Raw genomic sequence first — 24,550 nt, forward strand, 5'->3', positions numbered from 1 at the left:
AGAACCTATTATCTCAAGAATAATGACTGTAGCAATGTTTCTCAAAATCCCGTCAAATTTTAATCAAGCTATAATAAACTTAAACTTGGTTTCTAACATTTAATTTCGTATTCTTAGTAATCTAGATGTTAAGTAAGACATGAAGCAAGAAGGTCACGTAATTCTACAAGGTACAATTAATCGTATAATTTACTCCCGAGCATGATTAACCCTGACACATGAATATACGCTCTCATGTAGCAAACAATGAAAATTAGTAGAAAAAATTTTCTCAACAAAGTTAGGCAAGACACTTACCTCAAACAAGCCAAATCAGTACCGAGCAAGCCAAACGATGCTCCAAAAATGCCATCCCGCGCATACCGACCTCCAAACGGCTCGAAACTAGTCGAAAGCAACTCGAATACATCAAATAATGCCCAAGAAAATAAACCAAATCGATAAAGGTCGAATCTTTAATCAAAAGCCCAAAGTCAACCCAGGGCCTGCACCTCGAAATCCGACGATACTCATAAAATCTGATAACTCATTTAATTACGAGTCCAGCCATACTAATTTCACTCAAATCCGACTGCGAATCGTTATTCAAAACTCAAAAATTCACTTTATGTCACTTAATGAAATTTTAGACAAAACTCCCACAATTTTACTTTGAAATCATCAATCAAATACCAAAAATAAAGATGAATTCATGAAATATAACCAAAATCGAGTATAGAACACTTACCTAAATCCATATAGTGAAAATCGCCTCCAAAAATTGCCCAAATCCGAGCTCCCCAACTCAAAATATGAGCAAATAAACAAACTCTCGATATTAATTATTTTTGCCCAGTTGTTCTGCCTCGTTTCGTGTACCAAATAATTCCAAAACTCATTTTTGATGCCTCCAATGGATTTCTAGTAAAATTTCAGTCAAGTTAGGCTTTTGAATCATTCCATTTGACCTTATAATGAAGAAGATATGTTGGTTTCAATATTTGGAAATAGTGTAAATTTTTAAATACGAAGTCAGTGGCAATTTCGTAATTAATATGAAAAATCTAGCAACTCAATTCTTAGTAAAATGACCATATACTCCTCATACGATGTCCAAATTCGACGATTCTTTTTGATATGGCTCCGTAATTACGATACAGATCTAATTCTTTAATAAAAACAGAAATTAGAGCTCATTTGCTTAATGTGGTACCATTTATGCTTGAAGAAACGACGTTGAAACATAAGAAAAACAAGCGCAACACAACCCAAACTTATCTGAAACTCACCCGAGCCCCTCGGTACCCCGTACGAACATACCAACAAGTCCCATAACATAACACAGACCTACTAGAAGCCTCAAATCACGCATAACAACATCGAAACGACGAATCACACCTCAAATCAAACTTAATGAACTTTCAAACTTTCAAAAACTCGCGCCGAAACATATCAAATCAATTCGGAATGAATTCAAATTTTTCACACAAGTTCCAAATGACATAACAAATCTATTTCAATCCCCGGAGCCACAATTCGAACCCGATATCATCAAAGTTATCTCTCGGTCAAACTTGTAAACTTTCCAAACTTTCAAATTTCTAACTTTCGCCAATTAGTGCCGAATCCTTCTTGAAATATCCAAATGCAAATCCGGGTATACGGCCAAGTCCAAAATCACCATTCGGACATAACGGAACAATCAAAACTCCAATCCGAGGTTAAATGCTAAAAAGTCAAACTTGATCAACTCTTCCAACTTAAAGCTTCAATTCATGAAATTCATTCTTCCAAATCGATTTCGAATAACCTGAAAACTGAAAACTAAAACCGACGATTCACACAAGTCATAATACATCATGCGGAGATACTATGCCCTCAAACTATCGAGCGAAGTGCAAATGCTTAAAACGACCGGTCGGATCGTTACAATGCTCTTCTTCTCTTGTATATATGAAGGATTGCTTGTGCTTCATCAATTAAACTAATTATATGGCAGATAGACTCCCTTCACGTTATGTAAATGGAATTCAAGCTGAATGTAAATTCTTTTATATGAAGGCCATGCAGCATATAACTTTTTTCTAATTTGGTGAAAACCATAACAAACAAAGTATCTCAAGACATAAAACAAGCATGTCAACCATGAAAAGTCACAACTCAAATATGCAATATCAACTGTTCATCCAATTTAATTCAATAGAAGTTGATAAACCGTAGACTATCGAGGAGGACTTTTAAGGGCACAAAGTAGGACTCTTGCCCTTAAGGGAGAAATGATTTTTTTTAAGCACTATCAATGAATTTCTCAACTAAGTTTTGAACCTTTGACATAGTACAAACATAAAAGATCTTGAAGGAGGACCCAGCTACCAATCATTACTCAATAAAGGAAAATTAGACAATTCATAGATGAACTTGTTGTTATTGTAAAAACTTCCCTGACCAATGAGGTGAACAACTGCAGAGGCAGGACATGTGTATTGGTGGTAAATAAGTGATACACCTCGAATTATATTTAGCTGACAGAGCGTGATACGTGAAACAATGAGGAAATGATAACTGGAATATTACGTTTAAAAGATGTATGAGCTACAAGAGGTACGAGTCAATCACCCACGGGATAATGGGGATCAATGTTCAAATCTAAACATCTACTGAAGAGGCACGAGCGGAATAAATCAAGACAGAAAAGAGGGAAGATTTATGAACCTACAATTAATGAGGAAGAGGAAAAGGAATCGATACAGAATCTTCACGGACAGTTACGATTACCAATTATAACTGACCTTTAATGTCATTAAAGCTCATAATGATTCCGCCATAAATAGGAAGAAACGTTATATTTGTAAACTCCTATATAAGGGGGGAAAGTCTCATTTGTAAGGACAGGTTCTGAGTACTATCGAAATATATTCACTTTCTCTTGCTTATTCAGTGCAATCAATTATTCTTTCTTTTTATTTACTTTTTGTCAATTTTCTTGGTTATCAGTAACCCAGTGTTCTTCTAAATATATAGGCTTTGACTAAAAATCTAATATTTTGGTTAAAAAATAGGCAAAAGAGAAATAAATAAATTTGATAACTTGACAGAAAGATAGAAGCTGCACTAAATGAAAAGCGCAAAATCTAATCAAAGTAAAAAAGGAACATTCAACGCTACAAATCTGAAACTTACAGTGATACGCGATGAGATACTTCTAGAGAGAGAAGTACCTAAAGATGTATGTAGTGTTCACATAAACTTTATGCAGAACTTTGTCTATTTTTTTTTTTTTTTTGATAATGTACAGTTTAAATAACAGAAACAGATGAGCCTTAATTTCTAATGCCAAAAACTAAACCAGGATGATTTCAGCCCTTTGCATATTGCCTCAGCAAATGGGGATATAGAGATTGTAAAGCAGCTCTTGAACGTTGGCTGCAATCTTTGCCTTGTGAAGGGGAAAACCAGAAAAATTCCCCTTCATTATGCAGTAATCAAAGGCAGAAAACATGTCATAAGAGAGCTTCTCCAAACTCTGTAGCAGAAGTAACTGCTCGAGGCTAGACTTATATTCATTTAGCAGTCAAGAATCATCAGTTCGATGCATTCAAATTATTACTTGATTAACTCAAGGAATTTAACAAATATGATCTTTTAAACAAGAAGGATATCCATGGAAATACTCTTTTGCATCTTGCTGTGTCAAGGAATTGTCTAGATTATTTTTGTATCGAGAATCATCCCTAGATAAGTACAATTAGGAGTAGTCTTAGGCATTTGTAATGAAGCCAAAAATCAAAAAAGCCTTTCTTTCCTAAGCAAGTTCTCCTGTCTAAAAACTTCTTATCTTTTAAGCTTTCTCTTCTTTAGTTGAATCTTCCTATTTTAGAATTAACGATCTTGGGCTAGCAGAAGGTCTCGGATAATACTTTTCTTCTGCTATTTTTTACATGGTATCAGAGTCATAGTTGGCTTCTAGATATATTTACAAGGTCGGGTTAGTGGTTGATTCAATTAATTTCTCTAAATGGATTTGGGTGGTCGTGCTAATGGACTGGGGATGGAGTTATTGAACCAGTCAAACTATAAGGTATGAAAGACTTGTATGGATCATACCTTGTTGATGAGGATTTGTGGGAAGTTGTCAATGGGAGTAACACAAGTCCTCCTGCAGATGCACCGGAAAATAACAATGCACGTAAGAAGTGGAAGTAGATTAATGCTAAGGCAGAGTTTATCCTGAAGTGGTCTATCTCTCCTAATTTATCTGATCATATTATAAGGTGTAAATCAGCTCATAAAATATTGAGGACCTTCGATCCGCTATTCAACAAGAAGGATGAAGCTTGACAGATTTTGGAGAATGAATTGGCTAATACTACTTAAGGTAATCTTTCTATCGCCGAGTATTTTTTGAAGGTTAAAAATCTATGTTCCGAAATTTCTCAAGGCAAATACCATTCACTCAGGTAAGAGAGTTAATAGTTTATATGTATTATCTGCATCTAATACATATATTGAGAAGATGAGTAGCAATGACAACACACATCTTTAGCATGCTAGGCTTGGACATCTTAGCATGGATAAATTAAAAGCCATGGTAAAATTGAATCTAGTAAAAGGATTGCCTAACTTAAGAAATTTTGGTGGAGGAGAGGTTGGTGAAGGATGTCAATATGAAAAGGCACATCGTCTTCCATTTGACATATCCTTGTCAAGGTGCAATGCCCCACTAGAACTTATTCACAATGACTTGATGGGGCCAACAAGAACTCTTTCGTTCTCAGCCTATTCTTATATGCTAATTTTCATTGATGGTTTTACTAGATTCACTTGGGTTTATTTTGTGAAGCACAAGTCAGAAGTTTTCAATAAGTTTGCGGAGTTAAAAGAAACAGTTTAAGGAGAATTCGATTCCAGAATAAGGCGGCTGTGAACTGATAATGGCGGTGAGTTCACTTCAGATAAATTTCCTTCCTTTTGTCGTCAGCATGGCATTAAAGAGAACTCACATGCGCTGATATACCACAACAAAATGGAGTGGCTGAAAGGAAGATCCGACACTTAACTAAGACATTTAAGAGTTGGCTTCATTCCAAGAATTAACCTAGAGCCTTGTGGACTGAAGGTATGAAATGTGCAGCGTATGTGATTAACAAGATGCTGATTTCTCTAAACAATATGAAGTCTCCCTATGAATTAATGTTTGGAAAAAAGCCTAGCATTAAACACCTCAGGGTTTTTGGCTCTATTTGTTATATTCACATTTTGAATTCTCAATGAAGCAAGTTGGATGCTAAGGCAAGGAAATGCATCTTTGCCGGATATGATGAAAGAAAAAGGGATAGAAGTACATGGATCCTAAAACTCATCTCTTAATTGTCTCAAGGGATGTCGTATTTGACGAAGTGTCTTTGTATTATGGAGCTGCATTCGAAGGAGCGAGTTCAAAAGCCTTAAATGATGGAGATTCAAGCTTACCCATTGCAGGTGCTTCTCTAGATAATACAGTTGTCGAGGAGTTAAGAGAAAGGGGGAGCCATGGACCTCAACAACATGAAACTCAGCTAGAAGATGATTCAAGTGGTTCGGGAAGGCCAAAAAGAACTATTATTGTCACGACCTCAATTTTCCTCTGTGGGATATCGTGACGGCACATAATCTCTAAGACTAGGTAAGCCTACCAAACATGCAGAAATAACTGAATTAATAATTTAAAATCTTAAAACTTAATAACTCAATATATATGCAATTTCCCAAAACTCGGCGAAATATAAGTCACAAGCTCTATGAATTAACATTGAATATCTCTATACATCAGAGTCTAATAAGGATAAGGAAATAGCAAAATATAAGTAGAGGGGGACTTCGAGCCTGCGGACACCGGCAAGTCTACATTGAAATCTCACGTACGGACTCAGCTCACTGATGCTTAGTCTGGTAGGAAGTACCTTGATCTGCACAAATATATGTGCAGAAGTATAGCATGAGTACACCACAGTGGTACCCAATAAGTGCCAAGCCAAACCTCAGTAGAGTAGTGACGAGGTCAGATCAGGGCCCTACTAGAAATAATAAGAAAACAAGACGAAAGATTTAACAATATATTAATAATGACAATGGAAATGAAACGAGAAAGGAGTATGCCACAATTTAGCTACACAGAGTAAAGGCAATACACCACGGAAGAAAAACAGGGATTTACATGTTAAGGAAAACAAAACAACCAAAGACAAGTACACTAATAGAGAAATATCAACAAGGGGCACTCCCGAGGTACCGCCTCGTAGTCCCAAATCATAAATGAATTCTCAATCTTTTCTTATATCACCGCGGGAAACTTCACATTTAGTTTTAAAAATTATTTTTCCCGAAATAACATCCCGCGTTTTAGCCCACCTTATCACACCGCATGACTTCTAGTAGTTCTCCTAATAGCTACGCGTATCAAGCCCACCTTATCTCACCGCATGCATTTCAATACCCACACCTTATACCATTGCATGCATATCAATATCACGACATATCATAAATTCGCACCTCAAGTGCCCAAATATTACAACTTATGAAAGAAATCAACAATAATATTATTTTTCACAATAAGGAGCTCACGGCTCAACCACAATGTATACAAAATCTCAACAAAATATCCAGGAGTGAATAACACATCAGAATAATATTTTTATAATTTAACACTTTGCCTCAATATGATTCACGAACTTTATATCCCAATACCAATTTCAACAATCAAATATTTCACATTTTAACAACTCAAGTAAGGAATTCAACTTTCAAATAATGAGCACGGAATAAAAGGGAACAAAACTTAAACTAAACAGGTAAAGCAATTAGCAGGAAAAAGGTAAGGCAAATAGGACATGTGAAAATAGAATAACGATGATGAATATAACATGATAAAATAACTCAATTAACACGTGACATGGATCTACACAATTAAAGCCAGAAATTTTCACATTTAGCCTACGTACACGGCTTTCAACACATCATAATTTTCATAACAACACCAATCCTAAGAGGAATTTTTCCCACACAAGGTTAGACAAGTCACATATCTCAATCTACTAGTAGGCCTTTTCCTCAATTATCCAACTCCGAATTGCTCGAATATAGCCAAAATAATTTCATACTATAAATATAATTATAGAAAACTATTTTGAACGGTAAAATTTACGATATTTACAAAGAAATTAAAAGGTCAAATCGGAAAGTCAACGCGGGGCCCACTTCTCGGATTTACAAAAGTTACGAAATCCGAACCCTCATTTAAATTCAAATCCAACCATACCAAAATTACTAAATTCCGATCACAACTCGGCCCTCAAATCCTCGAATTTAACCAAAAGGGTTTTCATAATTTTTTAACTTAAAACATCAATTAAATGATAAAAATAACAATAGATTGGGTAATTTAACTAAAATTGACTTAGAAATTCTTACCCCAATATTTTTCTTGAAAATATACCAAAAATCGTCTCACCCGAGCTCTAAAAATTCAAAAATATAAAAATGAGACCAAACCCATAAAAATTTCTATTTCTACCTGGCGATTTCCGCTTCTGCGGCCTAGGGGTTGCTTCTACGATACTGCAACTCTGGAAAAACTATTGCATGTGCAGACTCCACTTAAGTCCAAGGATTCCGCTTCTGCGGAGAACGGCTCGCACCTGCAAGCCCGCTTTTGCGCTGCACCTGCGGTCCAGCCCAAAGTCTCTCCTCAACGTCCGCTTCTGTAAAGGAAATGGTCGCGCCTGTGGCGCACCTGCGCCCAATTCTCCTCACATGCGAGGCCAGACCTAGCTGCATCATTTCACTTTTGCGCTTCACCCCTCGCTATTGCGAGTCTACACCTGCGGTCAGTCCCTCCGCAGGTGCGATGACACAAGAAGCTGGAAATTTCATAAGTCCAAAAATTTATCCAAATTCGATCCGAATCACACTCGGTGTCCTCGGAACCCCGTCCAAATATACCAACTAGTTCCAAAACACATAACGTACCTACTCGAGGACAAAAATCATATCAAACAACATCAATTGTACGAATCGCAACCCAAATTCAAGCTTATGAACTTTTAACTTTCAAATTTCAAAACTAATGATGATTCATACCAAAACAACTCTGATTGATTTCAAATTTAGCACACAAGTAATAAATCACATTGCAGACCTAATCCAACTTTCGGAAACATATTCCGACCCCGATATCAATAAAATCAACTCCCGGTTAAACTTTTCAAAAATCTTCCATTTTCCAACATTTTGCCAATTTACGCCGAAACGAGCTACGGACCTCCAAATCAACATCCGGTCGTTCTCCTAAGTCTAAAATCTCATACGGAGCTATTACAATCATCAAAACTCCATTCCCAAAGTACGATCAACTCTTACAACTTAAACTTTCAACTTAGGGACTATGTATCCCATTTCACTCCGATACCAAAGCCAAACACGCCGGCAAGTTATATAATCACAATATATAGCATAGATGAAGCATAATTTAGGGGATTGGGGCTAAAATATTCAAAATGATCGGCCAGGTCTTTACAATTATCAAGCCAGCTCGCTTCACAAATGAAAATTTTGTCAGTACGTAATCTTGTTTCTTTGCAGGACCAATTGAAGAACCTTCAATCATTGGGGAAGCAAGAGGAGCCAGAAAAATAGTGCTGAGATCTTCACCAAGACACGTTGTGAGCACGTAATTTTTGCCTCACGAAAATACTCTTACAAAATCCACAAAAATAGATTTTTCTAATTATTTTTTATTTTATAGAATTTTAGGAATTCCTTTTTAATTGCTTGTCTGCATTTAATTACATTTTTGTGCATATTTAATATTTTAAAATCATGAAAAAGACCATAAAATGTCCAAATCTTCATTACATAGCATTTTAGATTTTTATTTGCATTTAGGATTTAATTATGTTAATTAATTGAATTATTAAATGAAAAGCACAAAAAATTCAAAGGTCATGTTCATATTTTTAGCTTTTAGTTTTAGTTTGATAATTTTCTTTCATTAGTGTTAAGTTGATTAATTAGTAAATTAGGTTTAGTTTTGAAAATTGACTTTAGTTTAGGATTTTAATTAAAATCAAAGGAAAAGAAACAAACAAAGGGAAAGGGGAAGGTTAGTTTTGAGTTTAAATCGGATTGGGCCAGATTTCAAATGGCTCAATTGCCTTAATATCCCATCCCAGTCCATTGCAAACCCAGCCTATCTCCCCTTTTTGACCAAACATCCCCGTTTTTTCCACTCTCAATCCCCACAGTTGTTTACTCCTAGATCCAACGGATCCGAACTAGCCCCTTTCCCACATAAGACTGTCCAATCACCCCCCCCCCCAAAACCCTAAAGATCCCCTCATTTCTCCCATCTCTCTCAAGTCTATCAACCCTAATCGCCTCCTTCACCTAAGAACATCCGCCGGCGGTTCACCCCAAACACTCCCAAAATTTCACCAAATAATCCCTACACTCCACTTTCCCCAAAACCCTCGACCACTTCATTCAAAACCCTCCCGTTTTTCTTGATTTTTAGATCGTAAAACCACAAGGCCCTAGTTCTGTTGTTTTGAAATGTCCTGTTTTGGCGTTAAAAACACCCCATTTCTTGAATTTATTTTATGCATGACTAGTGGCGTAAGCAGCTCCAAAGTTCCCCTTGGTCGAACGTTAATCGGCTTCATCACCTGCAGCACTGGTTTTGCTCCAAAGAATAAGCTAGTGTTAGGTTACGACGTTGGTTTCTATGTGGAGTTTTTGCTCATTTACGGAAGCCATGGTTCTAGTAGGTAACTCTTTATTTTATTCTTTCTTTTGATTAATCCCTCAAGTTTAGTTTCAGTTTATGATTTCAGCTCTTAATTGATTTTTAGTAGGAATTTGGGTCCAGTTGGGGCGGGTTTTTAAAATACATCAATTAATAGTTTTTTTAGGAGGCCCAATTTGAGGTGGCCTAGTCTAGTTTAGGTTGAAAGCCCACTGATTAGGAACCTACTGCAGAAAGTTAAAAGCAGTAATTGAGAGAGTTTAAAAGGGAACTTGTAAATATCTAGAGTATAGAGGGTATTAAAGGGTTTTAACGTAAGGGAATATTTCTGTTACAACTGAAAGAAGCTTCTAGAGAAAGAAAAGAAGGTAGTCTCTGCAAACAGAAATTGAAAAACATATTAAATCTTGGGGTCTAAAGGTAAATGACAAAAAGTTGAGAGAGGGGATTGAATTAGAAAAATTAGGTTTTGTTTCCCTAAAAACCTTTTATAAAAAAGATACTTTCTCATTGATTAAGGAAGAACTTAGACAGAAAAAAGAGAGAGCCACAACAGCTAGAACAGATCTGAAAAAACAAAAAAATCATAGAAAAAAAAGAGGGAACGAAATAGTAAAAGAGAGTTTCAGGTATATTGTTGCAAAACCTGATTTTTACTGAGTAATTACCTGTTTTCACCTTAATTGAGTATACTAGCATGTGTAGTTACCTTGTTAGCCTAGAATAACATGTCTACGTGTCTTAATTGCTTAACTGAACTCTGTGCAACATGCTTAGTGAATTCCTGCTTTCTTTCTCGACTTGTACTTAGTCTAAACCGTAGATTTTCTTGCTGTACCTATCATTTGTAATTGTCTGCGATGTGTATTTACTTTGGGACTATGGGACGGTATCCCGAGAGATTTTTCCCTGCATATTTACTTTTGGGACTACGGGGCGGTATCTCGGGAGATCCCTGTGCATATTTACTTTTGGAACTACGAGACGGTATCTCGGGAGATCCCCTATCATTTATTTTCCGCGTGTTGTTCTGTTATTTCATTGTGTTTTTCCTTTGTTAAATTCCAATCTCTTATTATACTGCTTTATTCTCCTGCTTTATTTATTATATACCAGTGGGCCTAACCTGACCTCGTCTCTACTCGACCAAGGTTAGGCTTGGTACTTACTAGGTACCAATTATAGTGTACTCAAGCTACTCTTCTGCACATGTTTTTGTGTGCATATTTAGGTGCTTGTTATCAGCCGCATTATCAGTGAGTCGAGACATCTTTGGAGACTTTAACGTATATTTGTCGCGTCCGCAGACCTCAAAGTCCCCTTCTATTCTTCCCCATATCAAACACTTTTTGTATCTTCTTTTATCAGACTCTAGTATATAGTAATATTATTTCCTTTTTGTAGCTTGTGACTCATGATATTTCGGGTTTCGGGAAAGTTTTGTACGTTAGTTTTTTGGTTATTGTACATACCGAGCGGCATTGTTATTGGTTATCCAGTATCTATTGCAGTTAGATGTAAAGCTTTGCTTCCATTATTGGTATTTTCTATAAATTATTAGGCTTACCTAGTCGTAGAGACTAGGTGCCGTCACGACGTGGTTCGGAGGGGTGTTTGGGTCGTGACAAGTTAGTATCAAAGCTCTAGATTCATAAGTGTCGTGAGTCACAAGTCAGTTTATTAGAGTCTCGCAGATCGGTACGGAGACGTCCTTACTCATCTTCGAGAGGCTATGGAACTGTTAGGAATAATTATACTTCTTTGATTCCTTGTCGTGCGATGTTATTGGCATCAAATTCTAAACTTCTCTATTCTATTCTTTCTCATAGATAGTGAGGACCCGTACCGGAGGATTTGACTACCAGGCACCTGCGCCCCCTGCTAGAGCCGGTAAAGGTCGGGGCCGGGGTAGAGGACAACCACACGGTGCAGCCAGAGCGCCCGCGGGAGCTGAGAGGAGCCCCTAGCGGCTCCAGCTGGAGGGGAGGCACCAGAGGTGCCTATTGTTGCACCAACCCTCCAGGAGTTTCTAGCCCAGTTCATGAGCATGTTCAGTACCTTATCTCAGGCTGGATTGATCTCACTAGCTCCCGCCACATCTTAGGCCGTGGGAGGGGCACAAACTCTCGCAGCCCATACTCCCGAGCAGAGGGTCCAGGTTGACTAGGCCCCAGCGTTCATCCTTATACAGCCGGTAGCTCCGGTTCAGCACGAGACTAGGACAGTCGCTTCTGAGGCGGAGCAGCTCAGACTTGAGAGGTACAAGAAGTACCACCCACCTACCTTCAGCGGATTGGCTACAGATGATGCTCAGGGTTTACTGGAGGAGTGTCACCGTATTCTCCATACTATGGGCGTAGCAGAGACGAGTGGGGTTTCTTTTACCACCTTCCAGCTTAGAGGAGTAGCCTATCACTGGTGGCATGCTTATGAGTTGAGTAATCCGGATGAGTCAGCTTCACTTACATGGACTCAATTTTCGGACATGTTTTTGAGAGAGTATGTCCCTCAGAGCCTCAAGGACTCATGGCGCGTGGAGTTTGAGCAGCTGCACCAGGGTGCTATGACTGTGTCAAAGTATGCAGTTCGTTTTAGTGATTTGTCCCGACATCCACCGGCCTTGGTTCCCACAATTCGAGAGAGGGTTCGACATTTTATTGAGGGACTCCACCCCAACATTCGGATCAGTATGGCCAGGGAGTTGGAGATGGATATTTCTTATCAGCAGGTTGTGAGTATTGCCAGGAGATTAGAGGGCATGCTTGCCTGAGGCAAAGAAGAGAGAGAGGCCAAGAGGTCTCATGAGTCTGGCACTTACAGTGGTACTCGTGCCCCAGCTGCAGTTCGACATGGTAGGGGTTATGTGAGTCGCCTCGTTCATTCAGCTCTTCCAACCGCCAATGGTGTTCCAGTCCCTTCTAGGCCCCAGGAGCCTTATTATGCACCGCCAGTATCTAGTATGCCTCCTGCTCGGGGTGCTTTTAATGGCCAGTCCAGCAGACCTGGCCCGAGGCAGCCACAATAGACACCCCTCCCCCCGAGGGGTTGTTTTGAGTGTGGCGACACTCGCCATATGGTGAGGGATTGCCCCAGACTTAGGAGGAGTACACCTCCGCAGACTTTTCAGCCACCACATGCTCCACCGGGTCCTCAGGCTATGATTCTAGCACCAGCTACCACCCCACCTGCTCAGCCAGCTTGAGGTGGAGGTCGAAGAGGTCGAGGTTGCCCTAGAGGGGGAGGCTAGGCCAGGTATTATGCTTTTCCAGCTCGTACAGAGGCAGTTTCTTCCAACTTTGTCATTACAGGTATTGTTCCAGTTTGTCATAGAGATGCGTCGGTATTATTTGACCCGGGCTCTACGTATTCCTATGTGTCCTCTTATTTTGCCCCACATTTGGGCGTATATCGGGATTCTTTGAGTTCCCCTTTTTATGTGTCTACTCCTGTGGGAGATTCTCTTGTTGTAGATTGCGTTTATCGGTCATGTTTGATTGCTCTTAGTGGTTTTGAGACTAGATCCAATTTATTATTACCAGCATGGTAGACTTTGATGTTATCTTGGGCATGGACTGGTTGTCACCCCATTATGATATTCTTGATTGTCACGCTAAGACCATGATGCTGGCTATGCCAGGTTTACCATGATTGGAGAGGAGAGGTACCTTAGAGTATACTCTCAGCAGAGTTATTTCATTTCTTAAGGCTCAACGAATGATTGAGAAGGGGTATGACGCATATCTAGCTTATGTGAGAGGAGTCAGTATTGATACCCCTACAGTCGAGTCAGTTCCAGTAGTGAGGGACTTCCCAGATGTGTTTCCAGCTGATCTTTCGGGCATGCCGCCCGACAAAGATATCGATTTTGGCATTGATTTGTTGCCGGGCACTCAGCCCATCTCTATTCCTCCATATCATATGGCTCTTCCTAAGTTGAAGGAGTTGAAGGAGCAGTTATAGGAGTTGCTTGATAAGGGATTCATTCGGCCCAGTGTGTCACCTTGGGGTGCTCCGGTCTTGTTTGTGAAGAAAAAGGATGATTCTATGCGTATGCGCATTGATTATCGCCAGCTGAACAAAGTTACAGTGAAGAACAGGTATCCATTACCTCATATTGATGACTTATTTGATCAGTTATAGGGTGCCAGGGTGTTTTCCAAGATTGACTTACGTTCAGGCTATCATCAGTTGAAGATTCGGGAGCCAGATATCCCGAAGACTGCTTTCAGGACTCGGTATGGTCACTATGAGTTTCTTGTGATGTCTTTTGGGCTAACCAATGCCCCAACAGCTTTTATGCATTTGATGCACAGTGTGTTGCGGCCTTATCTTGACTCCTTCTTCATTGTGTTTATTGATGACATGCTGGTGTACTCCCGGACTCGGGAGGATCATGAGCAGCATCTGAGGACTGTGCTTCAAACCTTGAGAGAAAAGAAGTTGTATGCAAAATTTTCAAAGTATGAGTTTTGGCTAGACTCAGTGGCATTCTTGGGTCATGTAGTATCGAGTGATGGGTTCAAGGTGGATTCGAAGAAGATGAAGGCAGTGCAGAGTTGTCCTAGACCGTCATAAGCTACGGAGATCCGGAGTTTTCTTGGATTGGCAGAATATTACTGTGCTTTGTAGAGGTATTCTCATCTATTGAAGCACATATAATCAGGCTGACCTAGAAGGGTGCTACGTTCAGGTGGATAGAGGAGTATGAGAAAAGCTTTCAGAAGCTCAAGACAGCATTGACTATAGCCTCACTATTGGTATTGCCTACAGGTTCGGGGTCTTATACTGTATATTATGATGCGTCGCGGATTGGTCTTGGCGCGATGTTGATGCAGGATGGTAGGGTGATTTCCTACGCGTCCAGACAGCTGAAGGTGTATGAGAAGAATTATCATGTCCAAGACCTCTAGTTAGCAGTTTTTGTTCATGCCTTGAAGATTTGGCGGCACTATTTGTATGGTGTTCCTTGTGAGATTTACACCGATCATCAGAGTTTGCAGCACATGTTCAAGCAAAAGGATCTTAACTTACGTCAGCGGAGGTGGTTGGATCTACTTAAGGACTATGATATCACCATTTTGTACCACCCGAGGAAGGCCAATGCTTTGAGTCGTCGGGCGAAGAGTTTGGGGAGTTTAGCATATCTACCAGTAGTAGAGAGGCCATTGGCATTGGATGTTCAGACCTTAGCCAGCTAGTTTGTGAGATTGGATATTTCCGATACGAGTCGAGTATTGGCTTGTGTGGTCTCTTGGTCTTCACTTTATGATCGTATCAGGGAGCGTCAGTATGATGACCCCTATCTGCTCGTCCCTGAGGACACGGTCCAGCACGGTGATGCTAAGGAGGTCACTATTGGGGATGATGGTACACTGAGGTTGTAGGGCAGGCTTTGTGTGCCCAATGTAGATGGCTTGCGTGAGTTGATTCTTCAGGAGGCTCACAACTCACGGTACTCCATTTATCCAGGTGCCGCGAAGATGTATCATGACTTGAGGCAGCATTACTAGTGGAGGAGGATAAAGAAAGACATAGTGGAGTATGTGGCAAGGTGCCTAAATTACCAGCAGGTGAAGTATGAGCATCAACAGCCGGGTGGGTTGCTTCAGAAATTAGAGATTCCGGAGTGGAAATGGGAGCGGATCACTATGGATTTTGTTGTTGGACTCCCACGAACTCAGCGGAGGTTTGATGCAGTTTGGGTGATTATGGATAGGCTGACCAAGTCAGCTCATTTCATTCATGTGATGACTACCTATTCTTCCGAGTAGCTGGCTTGAATCTACAGCCATGAGATCGTCAGGCTTTATGGCGTATCGGTATCTATCATCTCTGACCGGGGTACGCAGTTTACATCACGGTTTTGGAGGGTCGTACAGCGTGAGTTAGGAATTTGAGTGGAGATGAGCACATTATTTCACCCTCAGACGGATGGACAGTCCGAGCACACTATTCAAATATTAGAGAATATGCTTCGTGCGTGTGTGATGGAGTTTGGAGGGTCGTGGGATCAGTTCTTTCCACTTGTGGAGTTTGCCTACAACAACAGTTATCAGTCGAGCATCCAAATGACACCGTATGAGGCTCTGTATGGTAGGCAGTGTCGATCCCCAGTGGGTTGGTTCGAGCCGAGCGAGGCCAGATTATTGGGTACAAACGTGGTCCAGGATGCCCTAGATAAGATGAAGGTGATTCAGGATCGACTTCGCACTGCCCAGTCAAGACAGAAGAGTTATACGGACCGGAAGGTTCGTGATGTTGAATTCATGGTTGGAGAGCGGGTCTTGCTCCGAGTTTAGCCTATGAAGGGCGTTATGAGGTTCGGGAAGAAGGGCAAGCTAAGCCCAAGGTTCATTGGTCCCTTTGAGGTGTTACGGCGAATTGGGAGGTTGCTTATGAGATTGCCTTACCTCCTAGTCTAGCAGGAGTTCATCCGGTATTCCACGTTTCTATGCTCCGAAAGTATCACGGTGATCCGGCTCATGTGTTGGATTTCAGCTCAGTACAGTTGGACAATGATCTATCTTATGATGAGGAGCCAGTGGCTATTTTGGACAGACAGGTCCGGAAGTTAAGGTCAAAGAATATTACTTTCGTGAAGGTGCAGTGAAGGGGTCAGCTGATCAAGGAGGCGACTTGGGAGACCGAGCATGATATGCGCAGCCGTTATCCTCATCTTTTCACCGCTTCAGGTATGTCTCTATACTCATTCGAGGACGAACGATTATTTTAAAAGGGGAGGATGTAATGACCCGGCCGGTCGTTTTGAGAGTTATAGCCCCGATCCCCTGTTTACTGCTTCCCCTATGTCATTTTCTGCTTATGTGTCTTGCCGGGAGGTGTTGGTTGTGGTTTCGGAGTGTTTTGAGACACTTAGTCCCTAAACGGAAGCTTAAGACTTATAATTTTGACCGTAATCAGAATTGTGTGGAGATGACTCAGGAATGGAGTTTCGTCAGTTCTGTTAGCTCCGTTGAGTGATTTTGGACTTAGAGGCGTGTCCGGATTATGTTTTGGAGGTCTGTAGCTCATTTAGGCTTGAAATGGCAAAAGTCGAATTTTTGGAGATTTTGACTAGTAGTGGACTTTTTGATATCGAGGTCGGATTATGATTCCGGAAGTTAGAGTAGGTCTGTAAGGTTGAATATGACTTGTGTGCAAAATTTGGAGTGAATCAGACGTGGTTTGATAGGTTTCGGCATCGGTTGTAGAAATTGGAAGTTTCAAGTTCATTAAGTTTGAATCAGAGGGTGATTTGTGTTTTTAGCGTTGTTTGATGTGATTCGAGGGCTCGACTAAGTTCGTATGGTATTTTAGGACTGGTTGGTATGTTTGGTTGAGGTCCCGGGGGCCTCGGGTGTGATTCAGATGTTTAACGGAATGAGATTTGGACTTAGGCACTTGTTGAGAATTTGCTGGTTTCTGGTGTTTCGCACCTGTGGAGGGGAGACCGCAGGTGCGGACTCGCATATGCGGAGGGTAGCTCGCAGATGCGACCCTGGGTTGGGTAGCCAGTGGTTGCATGTGCGGAAATGGAACCGCAGAAGTGGAGCCGCTCCTACGGAGGAGTAATCGCAAAAGCGAAGGACGGTCTGGGGGAGGTGATCGCAGAAGCAGACATGGGTACGCAGGTGCGCACATGCAGGTGCAACCCTAGGATCGCAGAAGAGGACTTTGAGTTGTTAAGTGGAATCCGCACCTGCGAGGGAAATTTCACATGTGCAGTGACGCAGATGCGATGGCAGGTCCGCAGTTGCGGAAAAACTGGGCAGAAAAGAGAAATTCAAGGGTTTAATTCCCATTTCGATTTTGGGACTTTGAGAGCTCGGTGTGAGGTGATTTTTCGAGGTTTCTTCAAGAAGATTGTTGGGGTAAGTGATTCTAACTCGGATTGTATATTTCATAAATCTATTGCTATTTTCATCTTCTAATTAGGGATTTGAGTTGGAAATTTGGGGGGAAATGATAGAAACTTCATAGACTAAAATTTTGAGTTTTGGAAGGAGATTTGAGGTCGGATTCGAGTAAGTCTTGTATGGTTAGACTCGAGAGTGAATGAGTGTTAATATTTTGTGACTTTTACTCGATTCCGAGATGTGGACCCGGGGAGGCTTTTTGGGACGATTTCCTAATTTCTTGCTTTAGCTTAGATTTCATTGATTAGATTAGTTTCTTATAGATATATTTATGATATGTAATTGATTTTGGCTAGATTTGGGGCATTTGGAGTCGGATATTCCTGGGAAAATCATTACTACCGATTGATTGAGCTTGGTTCGAGGTAAGTGGCTTGCCTAACCTTGTGTGGGGGAAATCCCCTTAGGATTTGGTATTGATATTGAATATGTGAGCGCCGTGTACGCGAGGTGACGAGTGCGTACACAGGCTATTTGTTATAAAACCTGATTTCTACTGAGTAATTACCTGTTTTCACCTTAATTGAGTATACTAGCATGTGTAGTTACCATGTTAGCCTAGAATAACATGTCTACGTGTCTTAATTGCATAACTGAACTCTGTACAGCATGCTTAGTGAATTCCTACTTCCTTTCTCAACTTGTACTTAGTCTAAATTGTAGATTTTCTTGTTGTAACTGTCATCTATAATTATCTGCGCTGTGTATTTACTTTGGGACTACGGGACGGTATCCCGAGAGATTCCCCCTGCATATTTACTTTTGGGAATACGGGACGGTATCCCGGGAGATCCCCCCGCATATTTACTTTTGGGACTACGAGACGGTAACTCGAGAGATCCCCTATTGTTTATTTTTCGCACATTGTTCTGTTATTTCATTGTGGTTTTCCTTTATTGAACTCTAATTTCTTATTATATTGCTTTATTCTCCTGCTTTATTTATTATATACCAGTGGGCCTGACCTTACCTCGTCACTACTCGACCGAGGTTAGGCTTGGCGCTTACTGGGTACCAATTGTGGTGTACTCAAGCTACTCTTCTGCACATGTTTTTGTGTGCAGATTCAGGTGCTCGTTATCAGCCGTATTATTAGTGAGTCGAGACAGCTTTGGAGACTTCAAGATATATTTGTCGCGTCCGCAGACCTCAGAGTCCCCTTCTATTCTTCCCTGTGTCAAACATTTTTTGTATTTTCTTTTATTAGAGTCTGGTGTATATAGATATTATTTCCTTTCTGTAGCTTGTGACTCATGATGTTCCTGGTTTTGGGAAAGCTGTGTACGCTAGTTTTTTAGTTATTGTACATACCGAGCGGCATTGTTATTGGTTATCCAGTATCTATTGCAGTTAGATGTTAAGCTTTGCTTCCATTATTGGTATTTTCTATCAATTGTTAGGCTTACCTAGTCGTAGATACTAGGTGCCGTCATGACGTGGTTCAGGGGGGTGTTTGGGTCGTGACATTGGGATACCATAATAGTTATCCCAAGTGGCGACTCTAAATTAAACAAATAATCTCATTTCGAATAATGTTACTTCAATTGGGAAAATTCCCTATTTCTTCGGAAAAAAGAGGTATAACAGCTCTGGCGACTCTGTTGGGGAAGGAACCCAGAATCTCTGGTTCAAGATTCAAAATTCGAGATTAGAATAACTATTATACTTGGCTTTTGTTTGTTATTTGATTGTTTACGTATTTGAGCCTAATGTGCTAACTGTCGATTTTTACCGCTTTGATATTGTTTGAACTGTATATAAAACTGTTACAACACCCTTCTTCTCTTTGAGTCTTCTAAATCTTATGGGAAGCGTGCTCTTCGTGTTGCTTCTTTTCTGTTAGAGTCATACTCTAATATTAGAATGAGGATCAGACAAGTTGCAAAGCCAGTGAAGTTTCTGTATTCACGGTACGCTCCTCCCGCCCCCCTCCCGGCTCGAGTTGTCCGTTCGGGTAAGCCAGGTCTAGAACAATACACCCAGGTTTTAAACTTAGAATGACATAGCCTCATGCCGGATCCCTAGTAGGTACGTTTGTATGCATCACGTGCATTTGACTTTGGGGACTCAACACAGGGGTTGGGTCTATCTAGGATAGGTGTACCCAAAAATTAAAAGGCCATCCTGATGCATTTTGCGTGCTACTTGTACATTTATTTGTTTCGGCTTGCATGTTGACCGGATTCTAGAATAGGGATAGAAAATCAAGAAAAACCAAGAGTGAGGTAGGAGAGAAAATTCACCTGGTTCTGAAAATCCCGATATTCAAAATATCACGAAACTCTGCCGAAATTTTTGAAAAAAAAAAGAGGAAGAAAAAGAAAAGGTCATTTCAAAATAGATCACATTTCCCTGTTATGTCAAAACTGACTGAACTACGCGGGTTTGATTCTCACTAGATGATAGATACGTAGGCAATTCTCATCGTGTTCAGTTTCGTTTTTGCATAAATAACCAAAAAAATAAAAATGTTATCATATTGTCATAAATAAAGTCAGGTGATGCCATTTTTGTTCAAATGACCAGAAATGTCCCGACGGGACTCCAGAAGGCCATTTTTGCAAGAATAGCCACCTCGGGTCCTCTTTCCAATTTTAGGCCACTTAGCATGCACAATCCTAAAATCTTCCTTTCTGAAGTGTTGAAGGGTCGTATTTGCAAAAGTGGCCGTGATTTGTTTTAAGTCGGATTTTGCAAAAATAATATTTTCATGGTCAGTGTTTTTCACATGTTTTAACTAGTCACCCTAATTTAAAAATGTGCAGAATGAGCACCGTTGAGAATGTACCTTTTCGAGTTGTAGATGAGATTCCACTAAGACTCCACATGTGGTGGAATGACCTAGGGGAGGTCAGCAAGCGCTCTTTGACTAAAGCTTTATGTGGGCTCACCAATCTTATAAAGATTAAGCCCAAGGTTGATCTAATTAAAGCTTTGATACCATTTTGGGACCCAACACACAAAGTTTTCCACTTCTCCGACTTTGAATTGACCCCTGCGCTGGAGGAGATGGTAGGTTACGTTGGTCTTGACGGGAATCGCAGGCACCAATATCCGATAGGACCCAGAACTATAACCCCTCATAAGTTTTTGGACCTTTTGAGCATTAACCGGCATGTTAAAAATGAAGATTTGGCCGAAGGTTTTTGTACATTCCACTTCTTGTATAGCCGGTATGGAGACCCCCGCGGATTTGAGGCTCCGGACACTGGTTTGAGTCACAAGGGAAAGAAAAACAAGTGGGAAGCACGCATGGGTTTGGCCTTCGTAGTCGTATTCCTAGGCACACTGGCATTCCCAATGAGTGACGGACACATAGAATTGGGACTTGCAGGAATGGATGACTTCATGGTCAAGAAGGCCAACAATACTCTTATACCGATGATTCTCGCGGAAATCTATCGAGTTTTAACCGCCTGTTGCACTGGTACAAAGTTCTTTGAGGATTGCAACCTGCTTTTGCAAATGTGGCTGGTGGAATATCTCTGTCGTAGCCCGAGGTATATGAACTACAGATTAACCAGACTTAATTGCATTGAAGAGTATGGAAATAGGGTAAACGACTATGAGTTGCTGGAGGATACCAAAGCATGGTTCACGTATCTGAGTTCTTTAACCGCAAAGCAAATTGAGTGAACTTTTAGTTGGCTCCCGGTTAACGAGGTTATCTACATGTCCGCCAAAGTGTGCTTTCTCTTAATGATGGGTCTTCGGAATATTCAGCCGCATGATCCGCATCGGGTTCCACGCCATTTGGGAATGTATCAAACAATCCCTCACGATGAAGATCTGAGTGCACAGGTTATTGAGTTATGCCCAAAGGCTGCATTCCCAAAAGAAAAGGTTCGCCAGGTTTGGCACCAATGTAGGTTTCTAGAGCTACAGACTCATGTGCAGGATTTGTCCTCGGGTGAGGTAGAGTCTAATTACACGTCATGATATGGAAAGAAAGCTCGGGTCGATCAAGAGACAGAACAGCCCGCCAAAAGGCCCCATGTCCAACAGTTCACGGACGGAGCACAAGAACAGTAGGATTAGTTAGCTAAGGAGAAGGAATACCGGACCACCATAAGAAAACTAGAAGATCAAGTCAGAACCATCAAATTTGATAGTAGTTTACGGGCTGCTTAGGATGAAGGAGAAAAGAAGAGGTTGGCCCGGGAAAATGAAGCCCTCCGAGCTAAGATCCAAAAAATGAAAATAGCCGCTGAAATGCCAGTGGAAAGTGAGAGGGACGAAAGGATCATAGGCAATTTGAGGTGAAAAGTACTTGATTATGCGGCCGATCTGACAAAGGCCAAGGAAGACTTGGCAAAAGCTCGAGCAAAGTTGGCAAAAGGTGCAGGAGAACAAGCAAGGTCAGCCCACCAATTAAAACAAAAATATGACAGAGAAGACACGATTTTAAGGAAAAAGGTAGACACCCTTGAAAATGAAATGGTTCAGAAAAAAAAGGACTTTAAAACAGAAAGAGAACATTGTTATGCACTGATTTACCAATTAGAAGAGAGCATATAGAAATTTCAAGACCAAAACAACACAGCCATGCAAGTGCTAGAAGCCCGTGTACAGCAAATTGGACGCTTGCTCCAAGAAAAGGGTGTCATTAGAATGAGAATCAAAGAAATAACTTATTACGCTACAATAAAATGCCATGAACGTGAGGATATGACCGGATCTATGTTTTTTGCTTCCGTGATAACCTTCGCTCGCCAGGTGATGGCCGATCTAGAACTCCTCCAGAAAGAGATTTCACGTAGGCCCGCGTCGAGACCGACTGATGTCCCGCGGGCCCCCGGAATAGCATTTGAGTCTCTTATGTATTCTTGATTTTTCAGCTTTTGAGTTTGTATTTTACTTTTCTCGAGTTTGTTCGTCTTTTCATCCATGTCGAGACTCTTTGTTGTTTTGTTTTGAGTTTGTATGTTTCATTTTTTTAGTTGTCAGTACTTCTGAGTCTTTGTAATAGAAAAAACCAAACATATTTTATTAATGAAATATTGAAAAACCATACAAATTTTCTTTACATTCATTTTGCATTTATTCCCCTTAACAACATAATGGTCTGATTCACGCGGCATCATGATACGTAGGCAATCCCCATCAGATTCGATCATTGCCATTAATTAAACTGCATGAAAAAGAGAGAAGAAAGAAAAATAAAGAAATGAGTGACAAAATAACAGGGGAAAAAAATAAAGAGCGAAAAACAATAAAAAGAGAAAGAAAAAGAAATCAAGATAAGAAAATTGATTGAAAGAAAAGAGCTACAGAATGAGAAAAGAGATAGGAAAAGCCGGAATGAAGCACGCAGCCATTGCAAAAACATTTAGAAACGTTTAACTGTTCAGGTGCATTGCATCCCCAATGTGTGATTCCCTGTCTGTTAAATGTCTTAAAATTGACAAGGGCGTTGTGCGTGCAAAATTAGACAGATCTTGTTCAGGTGGTTGGTTTTGACGGTATCCTGGCTTCTCACCCTTACTTTACAAGATCAAAAGGAAGTGTCCCAATGTTTTTAGAAAGCAGTCTCCGCATCATCGATCCAGAAGATAATGTTACACCGGTTATATCATAGCCTGAATCGGCAACTGCCAAAGAGAACAAGAGGTTGCGTCACCGCATGTTGGAAATATGGGACGCCTGGTCCAATGGGAGAGAACCACCAAGTACAATCCCTGGATTTCCCAAGTTGATCCCCAAGATGGGTGGAACCACCAACATCCCCATCCCTATGTCCAACCCATTCGTCCCGTTTGGGTACCCTACTATGTCAGCCATTTTTACTGGTATGCCTTTTGAGGTCCGCCCCCAGGCACCGTTTTCAGGGGTACCTTCAACTTTGTACACCGCACCACCAGTCTTTACCATGGCACATCCAACCGTACCCAGTCCATGCTTTGAGCCTTCAACGTTCACCTTCCAGGGCCCGCAATTTCAGCCAGACACAACTCATGTTACTCCAGACTCATACCCTCAGCATCCACAACATGAGTCTCCAATGGAACAATAAAGAGCTGTGAGGAACCCCGAGGAAGAAGAAATGGCTTGGAAAATGAGAAGCTTGGAACAAACCTTAAAAAACATGCAAGGCCCGAGTGTCCAAAAAAGTGTTTCATACTCAGACTTGTGCATGTTCCCAAATGTCTATCTACCTGCCGGCTTCAAAATGCCAAAGTTTGAGAAGTATGAGGGGTTGGTGGAAAAGAAGAGTTGTTAATGGCCTATTTCGGGAAAAGCCTGACAGGAATCGCCTCGGATTGGTATATGGATTAAGAAATCTGCCACTGGCACATATGGGATGATTTAGCCCGAGATTTTGTCAAACACTTTCATTACAACGTTGACATAGCTCCAGATAGGAACTCCCTATCTAACTTGAAGAAGCAAACCTTGAAAAATTTTTCGTGAGTATGCAATCAAATGGCACGAGGAGGCCGCCAGAGTGAAACCGCCCATGGATGTGATCGAAATGGTTACTGTCTTCTTGCAGGCCCAAGAGGCCGATTATTTTCAGAATATGAAGTCCTCTATGGGCAAACCGTTTGTAAAAGTAATCAAAATCGGAGAAATGGTAGAGAACGGTCTGAAAACTGGCCGGATATTGAGTCAAGTTGCTTTGAAAGCTACCTCCCAAGCCATCCAGAACAGCTCAGGGGTTTTAGCTAGTCGTAAGAAGAGGGAGGAAGGAGCCATGATGGATTTGGGTTCAAGAGGGCCCCACCGATCATTTGATCACTCTTGCATGCCGTCAAGAACCCCGCAACACTACTATCCATACCAAGACGCAGCCTATGCCGTGGCACCGCCTCACTATGCGGTGATGAATGCCCAACCCTATACACGGCTACAACAATACTACAACCAAGCCCGAGCT

The sequence above is a fragment of the Nicotiana tabacum genome, chromosome 19, assembly GCF_000715075.1.
Source record: "Nicotiana tabacum cultivar K326 chromosome 19, ASM71507v2, whole genome shotgun sequence".
NCBI classification, from domain to species: Eukaryota; Viridiplantae; Streptophyta; class Magnoliopsida; order Solanales; family Solanaceae; genus Nicotiana; species Nicotiana tabacum.